Source organism: Trachypithecus francoisi, unplaced genomic scaffold (assembly GCF_009764315.1).
Source record: "Trachypithecus francoisi isolate TF-2019V2 unplaced genomic scaffold, Tfra_2.0 Lachesis_group4, whole genome shotgun sequence".
NCBI lineage: Eukaryota > Metazoa > Chordata > Mammalia > Primates > Cercopithecidae > Trachypithecus > Trachypithecus francoisi.
In genome coordinates this window covers 51,307,876-51,322,172 of record NW_022681469.1, presented here as the reverse complement: position 1 = coordinate 51,322,172, position 14,297 = coordinate 51,307,876, and the positions used below count along the sequence as shown (strand labels likewise).

At 40.7% G+C, this 14,297-nt stretch overlaps 1 protein-coding gene across 27 annotated transcripts in view; it reads right to left on the bottom strand.

The window, feature by feature from the left end:
* NRCAM (neuronal cell adhesion molecule) overlaps positions 1-14,297 on the bottom strand; it is a 335,017-nt gene that overhangs the window by 123,746 nt on the left and 196,974 nt on the right. The window lies entirely within an intron of this gene.

The following is a 14,297-nucleotide window of genomic DNA, read 5'->3' as shown; positions in this document are numbered from 1 at the left end:
TTACCTAAGAGTAATAAAAACATATAACAACACAAAGACTTGTATGCAAATGTACATAGCAGCATTATTTATAATAATGAAAAATTGAAAACAGACCCAATGCCCATCAACTAGTGAAAGAATAAGCAAAATGTGGTATATTCATATAATGGAAAAGTATTTAGCAATAACAAAGAATGAACTGCTGATATATGCAACAACATGTGCCATGGATGAAATCTCAAAACTATGCTAAGTAAAAGGAGCCAGACACAAAAGACCATCTATGATCTTACTTATACAAAATCTTTAGAAATGCAATACTAGCCATTACTGGCTATTTAGAAATAGCCAGCGTGGTGGTTCACACCTGTAATCACAACACCTTGGGAGGCCAAGGTGGGCAGATCACTTGAGATCAGGACTTTGAGACCAGCCTGGCTAACATGGCAAAACCCAGTCTCTGCTAAAAATATAGCCAGGCGTGGTAGTGCACGCCTGTAATCCCAGTTGCTCTGGTGGCTAAAGCACAAGAATCACTTGAACCCGGGAGGCAGAGATTGCACTGAGCTGTGATCACACCACTGAACTCCAGCCTGGGCAACAAAGCAAGACTCTGTCAAAAGAAAAAAAGAAGAAAGAAAGAAAGGAAGGAAGGAAGGAAAAAAGAAAGAAAGAGAAAAGAAAGAAAGAAGAAAGAAAGGAAGGAAGGAAGGAAGGAAGGAAGGAAGGAGAAAGAAGGAAGGAAGGAAAAAAGAAAGAAAGAGAAAAGAAAGAAAGAAAGAAAGAAGAAAGAAAGAAAGAAGAAAGAAAGAAGAAAGAAAGAAGGAAGGAAGGAAGGAAGGAAGGAGAAAGAAGGAAGGAAGGAAAAAAGAAAGAAAAGAGAAAAGAAAGAAAGAAAGAAAAGAAAGAGAAAAAGGCAAAACTACAATCAGAGAACAGATTAGTGGCTGCTGGGGCCTGGGGTAGGAGAGGAGACTGACTATAAAAAGGCAGGAGGGAACTTTGTCAGTCAACGGCTGTGTTCTGCAACTAGATTGGGGTGAAGTTTGCTGTTAAAAATCCACTAAAACTCACCAAACTACACTTAAGATGGGTAGATTTTGTGGTATATAAATTATACCTCAACAAAACTATAAGTTACCTGGAACATCCTGTGCTTTCCAAATCAAGACACCTTTCAGAGGATACACTCATAGCCTTTGTCCCCAGTAAGTGCTTTCAAATATAATACTCTAGTCCCAGTATAAATTCAATATACCTGTTTCTAAACACAGAATATAAAGCGATACTGACAGAAATGGCAGACATATTAGCATATTAATCTAAATGTATTATTGAAAGAGTGGTTTTAAGAGAAGTGTAGACAGTAGCCTATTCTAATGAAAATAAATAATGTCAATGAAAATAAGCTACATTTGTCATTTTCGTGAAAAAATTATTTCTATCACCATCTGCAAATCAATTTCCTTAATAAGAGTTCGTGACAATTTTCAGGATTTCTTGAAATGATTTTTGTGATATATTAAGACTCACTTCTACATAACCTTGATTTCAAATCAAAATTGCTTTTAACTTCACATTCACTTCCAGCTCATCGAAGGTATGTGAGCTACTAAACCTAAGTCACGCAGAGAGGATCAGTTTCATCAAGCGTCTCAGATGAGAGCGTTCACACCCTTCTCTTCTTCATGTGCCACACTGCCTCCTCCTTGTCTCCACTTCGCTTGGCGTGCTGAGGATTATGAACACTTTTCAAAGTCAATGCTACTGATTTCTATCTTCCTAAGCAAAAATAAGCCACCAAAAGTAGAGATTTATAAAAGAAAACAAGCTCAGACTCAGTTTCTGAGAAGTCCATTTCCTCACACAGAGAAGGAGTCTGGGTCTCTGCCTGTTGAAGGAGGTGGTTGTCCGTGTGCTGTGATGGGAATTCTGCCAGTTTCCTTCAGCAATTAACGCCCTCAGCTTCAGGGTTGAAACATGCTCCAGGTTGTCCTTTGGCTGAAAGCCCGCTAAAATGGCAATAATTCCCTCTGATCACAACAGCCTTGTGTGTGGCGCTTTCTCTTAATTATTCCTCCTGCCCCTGGTCCTTCAGCTTCACATTATTCCCACTCTCCAAAAATTCTATTCTTCACTTCCTTCTCTTTCCAGCTTAGGTCCCATGGGCCACCCTTCATTTTTCTGACCAGCCCTCTCAACTCCTTTTCCCCCTTGTTTTTACACCATACATTCTTGTCTAGGGAAAAACCCTAAGTCTGAACAGTTTTGCCTATAAGGACATGAAGCCCAAACTTCCCATGTGACAGACCCACGTGGGGGAAAGTGATAAAAGTAAAAAGAGGATAGGCTGTTGAGTCAGAGCCTAGTTTAAATCCTGGTGCTCTCACCTACAAGCTGTGTTGCACCGGTTATGTTCAACAAGCTCTGTGCACCTTAGTTTCCTCACCTGTAAAATGGGGCTAATTTACCTACCTCCAGGGCTGTTGAGATAAGTATGGAATGAGCATAGCGATGTGGCAGGAGCTTAGTGAACTCTTAGTAAATGGTGACTGTTAAAATCACAAGGCCTATCATGACACAGCCTCTGTGTACATTTCTAGCCTTCTCTATTGTTCACAAGCCTAACAAACAAGCACTCCGATGTCCATGTTCACTGTTGTTCTCTCAACCCAGTCTGCTTTCTCCACTTTCTACTTGGTTCCTATCCTCCTTGCGGCCTGGATAACACCTACTTATTCCTGGAGACTCCACTAAAATATCAACCATTAGAACTGCACTGTCAAAAACAGCAGCCACTAGTCAAATGTGGCTACTTACATTCAAATTAAGATTAATGAATATTAAAAATCCAGTTCCTCAGTCACACTGTCCACAATTCAAGTGCCCAACAGCCTCATGGGGCTGGCTAGTGGCTACTGTGTTGGGACAACACAGAATGGAACATTTCTATCATCACAGAAAGTTCTATTGGATAGAGTTTCTCTAGAGGAAAACGTCTTTGTTAACCCTCTCCTAAAGAACTCATGTGTACTTTTATAAGCGTACTCATCACTTCCTGTAATGAGTGTTAATTCTTTCACTCCATAAATTGTGAGCTTTTTGAAGTACCACTTAAATTCATATGAATTTGCTAAACGAACTGTTGAATAATTGGTTAACAAGCCTTTTTAAAAATCAAAGTCAAGTAACAACAGATGCTGGCAAGGCTGTAGAGAAATAGGAACACTCTGACACTATTGATGGGAATGTAAATTAGTTCAACCATTGTGCAAGACAGTGTGATGGTTCCTCAAAGACCTAAAACCAGAAATCCCAGCAATCCCATTATTGGGTATATACCTGAAGAAATAGAAATCTTTCTATTATAAAGATGCATGCATGTGTATGTTCGTTGCAGCTCTATTCACAATAGGAAGGAGATGGAATCAACCCAAATGTCCATCAGTGATAGACTGGATGAAGGAAATGTGGTACATATACACCATGGAATACTATGCAGCCATAAAAAGGAATGAGTTCATGTCCTTTCCAGGGACATGGATGGAGCTGGAAGCCATTATCCTCAGTAAACTAATGCAGGAACAGAAAACCAAACACCATATGTTCTCACTTGTAAGAGGGAGCTGAACAATGAGAACACATGGACAAAAGGAGGTAAACAACACACACTGGGGCCTGTCGGGGTGAAGGGAGGAAGAACATCAAAATGAATAGCTAATGCATACAGGGCTTAATACCTAGGTGATGGGTTGATAGGTGCAGCAAACCACCATGACACACATTTACCTAAGTAAAAAACCTGAACATCCTACACATGTACTGCAGAACTTAAAATAACATTTGAATTTTTTAAAAAACTTTTTGAAAAGTTTTCAAGTTTTCTTAATTGTCTGGTGGCTCAGACCCATGAGGAAAGAGTGCCTGATATCTCTGCTTTCAGTGGTTTTGTCTAGTTTTGCTCCTATTCCGTTTCTCAAACCATTCTAATCTTTAACTCATTCAGGCAAGCCACACCCTCCACCACGTGACTAGGATTTCTTGACATCCAAGAAAGGGCATTAAACAATATGGCTTCTGAGAAAACATCTAATATCAGACAAGTCATTGAATATAAAAGTTCATCTCTGTACTCACAGTGCCAGAGTCAGTGCCTGGCCCACAGTAAATACCTAATGAATATTTATTGAAAAAAATGAATGGGGTGTTATTTTATCAGGGACTATAATCTTAGGGAGGAATGAGGTACAAGGGGAGAGATGCTGGAAAGGAGGGAGAGCCGATATGGAGGAGTACTGAGTTGGCGAGTGTGACTTATTGTTCAATCCACAGACCACACTCCCAAGAAGGTGGATAAATGGCAGCTCAGAACCAGCCCTGCAATGGAGTGGGGAAAGGGAGAAGAACTTACTCCTAGGATGTGCTTGGTCAAGGATTCACCCCCTTGCACCTCTGGGTGTGCATTCCAGAGCGTGGGCATTAGTGGAGTCTGCAGTGATGTCAACATGGCAGCACTGGGTGGGAGATGAGAGGGGTACTGGTGTGAAATTGGCTGGGGCCTACACACAGCTGGAACAAGAGATGGGGAGGCCGAGGCTCTGGAGCGGTGCATAAACAGGTGTTGGGCACAATGTATATAAATTAACCTTTTACATTATCTACCATCATGGGCAGGACTTGAGAACAGAGGATAGGCCATTTGGGGAAGGTTTATGATGTGGGGTGTTCTCATATTCAATTCCTGGCAAGGTTCTAGGTACGCTGGAAGTATCAATAAAAATCAACTAGTTGATTGCATAGAGGCATCTGAGCAGTCCAGTATGGTACTAGGTACTAGGTTCCTAAAGGGGGACAGTGATAGAGGGGAAGTGAATGTGGGGACATAAGGAGAACTGGTGGACAGAAAGAGGCTGAAAACAAACTTAATCCACTTTATAATTTTGTCTGGGTCCAAGCTGACTTGGAAATATTCCCTACATCCTCTCCTTTGTTCTGAAAGCACCCAGCACCCCTTCCAAAGTTTCTTCTTTAATAAGATTTCCCAATCATTATAAAACCCACTTAAGACCCAGGTAAAGGTTGTGCTCCTAAGGATCAATAAACTCGACTTTCCACTAGATTTTCCTAAAGCCGAAGTACTGCTCTCTCTGTTTGCAGCATATATCACCACCACCTAAGTTAGGTCTGTTGTCCTGTAACTAGACAGTAAAACTCTATTTTGCTCCACACATTGTCTACAGCTGACAGGTATCATTTGGAGAATAAAATTAGCAAATGTTATTGCTGTGTCTATTTATATTTTATTAATCAACAGATTTTTTGCAAATTTTGGTTTTATCTCCATGAATCATAGACTTGAAAGGCCAAAGACACTCCAAGGAATTCTTTATTTTAGCACCTTCTTTCCAGGCAAAAAGACAGGGCATATCCATTAGAGTTGTTGTACTGGACCCCTTGTGTGTACCACTTCAAAATCCTCTCAGTTGCTTCTCTTATTTCAGCCACAGCTGTAGAGATCTGTTTTCCTGGAGGCTTTGAGCAGCTTGGCACAGGTGCTCTAGGACAGTGACCTCACCTTGACCCTCATGGGGATCTCTTGCTTCCTGCCTTAGGCATCTCTAATCTTTGGTTAATATTTCTAGAAATCCACTCTGCACTCAAGCATAACCCAGCAGTGCAGGGGAGTTAGTGTTGTGAGGGCCACTCTAGACAAATGAAGATCTGGAGTCAGTGGATAAAAGCACTCCATTTCATCCCCTGGCAGACAGTTCTGAAACACTTCATAAACCCTTTCACCAGTCCACTGGGATCAAACAGCCAATGCAACGACACAGGGTTGTGTTGGCTCCTCCCCTGTCTGTCTTCCACTCCCCCTTTCTGCATTTCTGCTCCTGAGGATCACATTTCCAAACAAGCTACTTATGCACAAGCTCCCAAATGCTGAGCCAGAGACTAAGGCTTGTGTATAAGTAGTCTCTGGCTCAGCTTTTGGGGAACCTTAGGCTAACACAAGTGGTTGGCAGTATTAGATTGGGTTTGCAAAATCTCATACCCTGGATTCATGCTCCAAGAGTGCATCACCCATAATTGACCCCTTGATGCTCCCACCACCTCCCCTACAGAAGGACTCCTCAGCTACAGTGATATGGGGTGTGTGGTGTGTGTGTGTGTGTGTGTGGTGTGTGTGTGTGTGTTTGATATGTCTATTTTTTCCAAGGCTGAAATAGGAAACAGGAAAAAAAGAGACATTCCCTGAGAACTTTTGTGCCTACCCTTGTTTTGGTTCTCTCACTTGTCTCCTTTGTAGAAGGAGGACACAGATTTAGAGAGGTCAGATAACTCATCCAAGACCACCCAGCAGGAATTTAAGCTAGAATTTGAACCCAGTCCTGTGGATTCAAAGTCCATAATCTTTCTACAGCATGGGAACAACAGACAAGTCCTTATTACTGTAAGTCTTGAGCATCCTTTTTCTTCCACACGTATTTCCTGAAGATCTATAGGACACACTTTATATAAGGCATGACTTGTAGATGTGCAGTTTCACTCTTTTCTGGTGTCATTTCTTCTCAGGTCTCTGCATTTGGTCCTCCTCCATCTCCTTTAGAAAACAAGGTGCTGAGCTGCTTTTCCTGGCTCATTTCAACTCTCAGTTTAAAAAGTCTTCTGCTTTCTTGGCTAGATTTTCCCCTCTTCTTCCTCCACTGGCTCATGTACTTTGACCACGAAGCCTCTTGGCTTATCTTTTAATTCTCCTTTGCCTCATTAGAAGCATAACTACAGACTCCCTTGGTGCGAATTTCTTCATTCTAGGCAGAAGTGCAGAACCTACCATGTGGAGAAGCATTTCCCAGACATCTTCAATGTCTCTTCAAGCTTGGCTACCAGCTTGACTTGGGGGAATGCATAGGAAGGAAGGTGAACATTATAAACCCATGGAGACCACCAACACAACCCTCATCTACCAAGCTGCTTGGTTAGAGTGAGTGTCTCGTCTCTACGGCTTCCACAGGAACCACGTGGATGCCTTGTGGCAGAAAACCCCCAATTTAATCTCAGGCTCTAGATTCCAGGAGGAATAACCAAATCATATTATCTTATCTGTCTGCTTTATTTCACTGCATGCATGAAGCACTTTCACAGAAAATAATTTCATTACTTTCCTTGCCTATTGTTTTTTCTTTTTGTGCAGAAATGAGAACTGATGTTTTTTCTCTCCAAGTGTGGGATGAGAATAACACTAACTCCAAAGGTTAGAAAGAAAGAAATCCTCTGTGCATGAATGACACAAATAGCCGGGCCTCTTCACTAACAGGTGCAAAGGGCCATAAGAGCCAATTGCAGTGTATGGCCCTAACTCTGAGCTTCCGCATCAGGAGGTGCTGAAACAGCGCCTGCCTGCTTCCTGCCAGCGCCATCTGGCAGGTGCTGGTGTGGCTCAGTCACGAGCCAGGCTGTATAATTGCCTCAAATCATGGGGTGCTTCTCTGAAACCCTTACCCCTACCACGAGCACAACTGTCACACAGAAACCACTTAGGAAGCTAGAAGTCATTCATCTGACCCACTCCACAGAGCCTGGCTCACAGGCTTATGGGATGACTTAATCAGAAAGCTCATTTTCATGTTGGGTGGGTGCCACCAGCAAGGAACACATGTTAGACAGCTGAAAGTGACCTGGGCCAGGCCTCATACCAGTCCAGCAATCTGAAGAGTTCTTGAACTTCATTTACCCTATTATACATTCAAGTCTTCCTGCATTCAGTCTTTCCATATTGCATTGCCTGCTGTTTTTAAAACATACCATAATATTACTACTATGTTTAATACTATGTATATGAAAATATAATATGGCTTAGCAGCTTTGTTTCTTTTTTATTTTTTGAGACACAGTCTCACTCTGGCTGGAGTGCAGTGGTGCAGTCTTGGCTCACTGCAACCTCTGTCTCCCCAGTTCAAGCAATTCTCCTGCCTCAGCCGCGCAAGTAGCTGGTATTACAGGTGCGTGCCACCACACCCAGCTAATTTTTGTATTTTTAGTAGAGATGGGGTTTCACCATGTTGGCCACACTGGTCTTGAATTCCTGACCTCAAATGATCTGCCTGCTTTGACCTCCCAAAGCGCTGGGACTACAGGCATTAGCCTCCGTGCCTGGCCTGCATCTTCTTTTCTACTTCCTGTGTAAAGCCCTCTTTTCATTTATCTAGGAAGATATATTTAATGCTGCATTATTTTATTTTTAATTATGCTTATATTCTTTATAATCTGAGTTTCATGTTTTCTTGGCTTAATCAAAAAAGATACTGTACAACTGGGACTATGGGGAAATCACAAGGACCTTAAGGTCACTGGGTCTCACCGACAACACAGATTATTCTTCTACCTTTCCTTAAAATGAGCACTCTAAAAATGGTCCAACAAACTGGAATTTCAGAAACATCTTCCTGCTCCATACCAATTGATACAATATTTATCTTAACTGGCATCACTCATTTATACAACACCTATCTTTATTAGTCTCCTAATGGCAACCCATTGCTTCCTGTGGGCCTCTTGGTAGTTAAGACTAAAAACTAGGACAATTTCTCTGTTCCTGTAACAAACACATAATAACTCTCTTTCTCTGGGTTGTCCTCTCCTAACCAGGAATGAGAGCCTGTATCCAGTCTTATTAATTGACCTCATTGAGTTTCTAGATTTCTAATTCTATGAGTTTTGAGGGAAAGAAAAAGTTACTCTCTTTTTAAGGTTTAAGGAAAATACAACAATCTCAATAACTCCTCTTTCCTCCAACAGCAGATGAATAATAGAGGTCTCCAACCGGACAGAAAATGAATGCTGTCCTTACATTTGTGTAAGAGGAGCCGAGAGATCTGGATGTGAAGCCCCATCAAGTGCTCCCAGGGGCAGTGGTGGCACCCGTGGAACCTCCAGCAGCTCATAGAGCCCCACCTTCTGAAAGATGTTAAGAGCTGAGTGTGCAGCAGCCATGGCTCATACAGGGCTTTGGGAGACAGAACCACATTTAGAAAGTAAAGCTGTGTGACAATACCCAGGGCACATCCCCAGCTGTCCCTGCCTTTATCGCTTGTAGGGCCCTGGTGCTTTGCAGTTCTCCTGGATCCTGCATAAACCCTGGAGCTTTGGGATACAAGCTAATGGAATATCCTTGACCCTGGGGGAAGGCTATACTGGTGTCCTCACCCTTGACTTCACGGTGATGGTGGTTCACCTTGTAGAGGGATCCCAATGTCCCTCTGTGAGACATAGATGATTTCACAGCACAGCTTTGTTGGAGTCTATCCTGATCTGACCCAGGTAGAGTCCTCCATGACTTTCTCCATCACCTCCTAGGAATCAGTTTCACACCTGACCTCTATGTTATGCTTTCCAAATTACACAAGAAAATTTGGCTTCCTACTGGAAACTCCTAAAGTGCAGAACACTCATGTTTTTAACTGCTCCCTTCCAATTATAATAGTCACCATATATTAAGCACTTACTGTCCGCCAGGCTGTCTGTGCCAAGAAATTTGCAGACATTAGCTTACTTTATCTTTACAGGAGTTCTCTGAGACAGGTATTATTAACATGTAATGGCTTGTTAATACAAAGTTTCACAGATGCTTCCAGAATTCACAAAAAACTGCACACAGTGTCTTTAAGAATTAACTGGCACATTTGTATCCTGATGACTGCATTGTCTTTTCATCATGCCCTTCTTAATTGCTATACCTTTTACAATAAAATACACCATTGATGTTTAGCTAAATGAAAGCTGAAGAAGAAAACTGGTGAATGAGAAAGTCAGTGGTCATGAAAGTTCTAGAAATATTCAGCATTTGAATAGCTCTGAATTGTGTAAATCATTTGAAATATTCCTTCTCCCTACCTATGAAGTGATTTTCATTGTTTTTCATAAATTTTTCTTTTTCATAGTATTAATGTATTGTATGTATTTTCAAATATTTTCTCATATATGAAAAGTGCCATTCCACAGTGTTCTTTGTAAGCTTTCCTTCACCCCATTGTTTTGGATGAGGCTTTATGCTTCTCAAAGCAGTGAGGTAACAGATAACACAGAAGCCATGTGCTGGCACCCCTATTCAGGTTGGCATGGCCTCAACTATTTTGAGTCAAATTTCTGTCTAGTCTAGCAGGACCATTCCCTAAAGTTGAATCTATACTAGGAAGGCAGATATGAAGAAATGCTGCTACCCTACCCATCAGAATAATTCAGGCTTTGAGGTGCTGGGCTGGGTATGATGGCTAAATTGAGCTGTTCTTACCCGGATGAGGCTTATGGTCGTCTGCTCTGTCTCCAAAGGTAATGGGTCACTGCACATGAGGTTTACTACACTGCACACGCATGTGTGTTCTCTAAGTAAATTTAAATGATGTTTTTTTAGGGGGGAATCTGAGCTCTAAGAGATATAGTTCAAATTAGATCCAGTGTCTTTTCTGTCTCTAGGTGCCCAAAATTGTCAGAAAGAGACAATCTCTTACCTTCTGAGAAATATCAATCATTCCCTATGACTCATACTAGCTTCTATATTTAGAACTGGGTCTCCTGTCACCTGACGCAGGTCACAAATGAATGGGTCTCTGGCCATCTGATCCATACGTCACACTTTAGGCTATGTTATCCCTAAGCCCACCACATCCACTAAGGATTGAGGACAAAGGAAAAAGAAAGGGCCATCATCTTTATGTGTCTTTTAAAGGACATTCCTGTCAGTAAGCATAAAGAGTCTAAGATTTTGCCCCACTTAGAAACTAACATGTTAGCCTATTACAGTTTTATAGAGCAGAGGACAGAAATCTACTAGGTCAAAGACAAAGACTTTATTCCATATAGCAATAGCAGTAGCCACAGTATCAGTAATTTCTGGAACTGGTTCCTAAGACTCCAATTATTCCAACACGGTGTTATAAAGAGGGCCACATGATACCCACACACACAGTAGACTGCATTACATGAGAGAAAACTCTGAGCTTAGGGAACCAGAATCTTTTATAATAAGCAGTAAGCATCCCTTCATGCTCTAGAAGGAGACACTTTCTCTGCCACTTAAGGTTACTTATTATACAAATGTTATTTATAAAAGCAGCTCTGGAACAAAGGGCAATCAGTGCCTCTGCCCGCAAGATGTGTGATAGAACTATAGAGAATTTTCTCCCAAGAATCCTTTGATTTTGCTGTTGCCAGCTATAGCAAAAAGGCACACTGTGGCTTTATAACATAACAATTGCTCCCTCAATAGGTAACCGCACACTTTCAGTCAGGGTTCTTGGGCACTTGGCTTTGGGCCCTAAGAATCCCATGGTTTCCAAAGAGAATGTAAATATAAATAATGATGTTTGATTACATGTGTCTGTATAAAGGTACTCCACTTTGAAAAGTAACATAGGAAAAAACAAAAACCCCCAAAAAGCCCACTTAAAATTTCACACATATTTTAAAGGCAAATGGTTTTATTCCTTATGCTTTATTTGAATTGGAACACTGCATTTAAATTTTAGCATGTTCAGGTTCTTTAGAAAGGAAAGATACGTTTACATATAATGCCAGACAGAATATAAGAAAGACTCATCAAAAGAAAAATTTAATTCCAGTCAAGTGACCCTCTTTCTACAAATTGTTAATTAAAAGCTCGAGGGTAAAATAGGACAAAAAAACCATTTTTTCATTTTCAGATACAGCTCAGTTCTTCCATGGTATAACATTATTTTCCCTAGGGCAGTTATTATATTCATACATAGGATCTACTTTAACAAAAATATTACCTGTTTAACTGGAAATCTATAGAGATAATTAAATTCCTGCTATTTCACACAGCTGCCTCCAGTCTTAAATGAGTACACATCAGGATTTTTAAACATTGAAGCTTATATTTAGCCATTTTCTCATTAATATCTCGAATAAGTAAAATTCATTTACACAGCATTTCTTCACTTTTAAAGAGCAATGTTTCCTGTTTACTCTGCACTTTTAAAGTGTAAACACAACATTCTTGCCATAAGAGATAAAAATATATTCTCTTCAAAAAAGTGCTTTTACATGAATAAAAAGGAAGTGTATTCGATTTTGTAGAATCACCACAAACAGAACTTAAAATCACACTAGAAATAGATGCTAACAGAAAGCTGTGAGTTTCCCTGCAGACAGGAAAAGCAGCACTGGATGTTCCAAGACTGGGGATCCTGTCAATGGCTGGGTCTGCTCAGTCGTGTGCAGTGCTGTGAAAGGCCTACATCAGAAATTCCTTAGTAAAAGAGTAAGTGAGAGTCAGAATCTAAAGGCTATGCCTGCCTTGGCAGCACATAAGCGGACGCCTCAACTGTGCAGAGATGGTTGGCATAGCCTCTGTGCAAGAGAAACACAAGCCCACAAAGTATTCCATGCTTCTGAGAGTGCCTAAAAGATGTGGGTGATGGTGTCCACAATTCCCCACCACCTCTTGGCTATTTCAGAGCGAAGAAATGAGGGAGGGTGGGGAAGAGGACATGCAACGAGCAAGTCTTTTGCTTTTAAAACATATCACCACATTCTCTATAGGATTGTTCGAAAGTGTTAGTGTAAATTTAGTAAAAATGTTGAGGGAAGAAATGCTGATGGCAGCCTGGTAAATTCAGTCATGTGAAATCCAGCTTCTATGAATGGTTCAATACCTGAAACTGTATAGTGGCATCTTCATTACTCTTCTTACACGCACAGCACTTTGTGCTGGGCGCTGCTCTCCTGCTGTACAAATATTAACTTCTTTTATTCCTCATAACAACCTTATCAAGTACTATTATTATCCTCGCTTTACAGAAAAGGAAGCTGAGGCACAATATATGCAGGTTGTCCACAGTCATACAACTGATAAGTAGCAGAACCAGGACTTGAGCCTGGGAAGTATGGCTTTGAACTGGGACTACAGGGAGCAAGTGAGGCATTTACCTCAGATGCAAAGGCCAGGGAGGCACCCAAAACTCGAATCATGTCTTAGTGCTGTATTTGAAAGAAAAAAGAAAGAAAAAACCCAACAGTAACGCAAAATAGCCATTTGAACAAGATAACGAAAGTTTAAATAAAGACAGGATCGGCACTGCTGATTTTTCCCTTTTGTCTTCGGTTTCAATAATACTTGCCAAGGCACTGCTTTAGAGTATGTTTTATCTTCTAGGGCATAAAACCTCCTTTTTAAACATCTTCATAGCTCTTCTTCATAGCTCTGATTTCACTTTGTAATTGTACAAATACAGTGAGTTTGTTTGGTGACTGTCTCTTCTCCCTCTAGATGTAAACTTTATGAGACCAGGGGTCTGTCTGTCTTGGGTCACCTTTCATCCAAGTCATGAAGAAGGAAGGGTCTTACTGGCAGGGAAAGGATGGGTGATGGGGAAGGGGTCCAGTCATAAGAAGGTAGGGACATGCCCCCTACAGGTTACACACTCGCATATGACACAATTCTACAAAACTGGAGGAACACACTGAAAAGGTAATGAATACAAAGCTAGATAAAACTGTAATGAGTTATATGCTTGAATAATAAACTCCATTAATCAGTCAGGTAAATAATCAAATGCCTACATGCCCAAATCACAAAAGAAATGGGGTTCAAAGCAAGTTAGAATTTCTTTCAAAACTAAAAATATGATACAGACCCTATTTCACCCTGTAGCTATGGGACCCAGCTTTTATCACTTTTAGGAATAGCAAGGAGTAAATGAAATTTTCTAGCCACATAAAAGGTTTTGGAAGTGCTGGAAATCTTAGCAAAGCTTCCTTAGACAGGAACCATAATGTACTTACAGGCTTATCTAATTTTACAGTGCAAAGAAACATTGGTTCTTTCCTTTGTGTTCATTAGAGTTCAAAATGTTTCAGCAGATACAGCTTCCATTATCTTCACAACCTATCATGAGCTTGGAAAATAACAGCTTTCCCTATTTCATAAATCACTCTTTTTCCTATTTTGTAAGGAGTCATTTGGTTGGTTACTTGAAGGACCATCAAATCGGAAAAGGCAACATGATAAAAGCAATAGTTTGAGACTCAAAAATAATTCAATAGGAAAGCCAATCATTGTTTCCAGTACATCCTGGATTCTGAGTTGGAACTGGGCTTTAGGTTTTGTCATAAGAAAACTACCTGGTGATGCCTTTGCATGGTCCTTAAGAGAGAGAAAAGACCAAGCATTCCCCTTCAAGGTTCCCTTCATGTAGAGGCTTAATAATAATTAATTCACTTAATAATTCACAGATAGGGAGAGGGTTTCACAGTTAACTCTGAAATTTAAAAGGGCTACTTATGCTGAATTTCTGCTA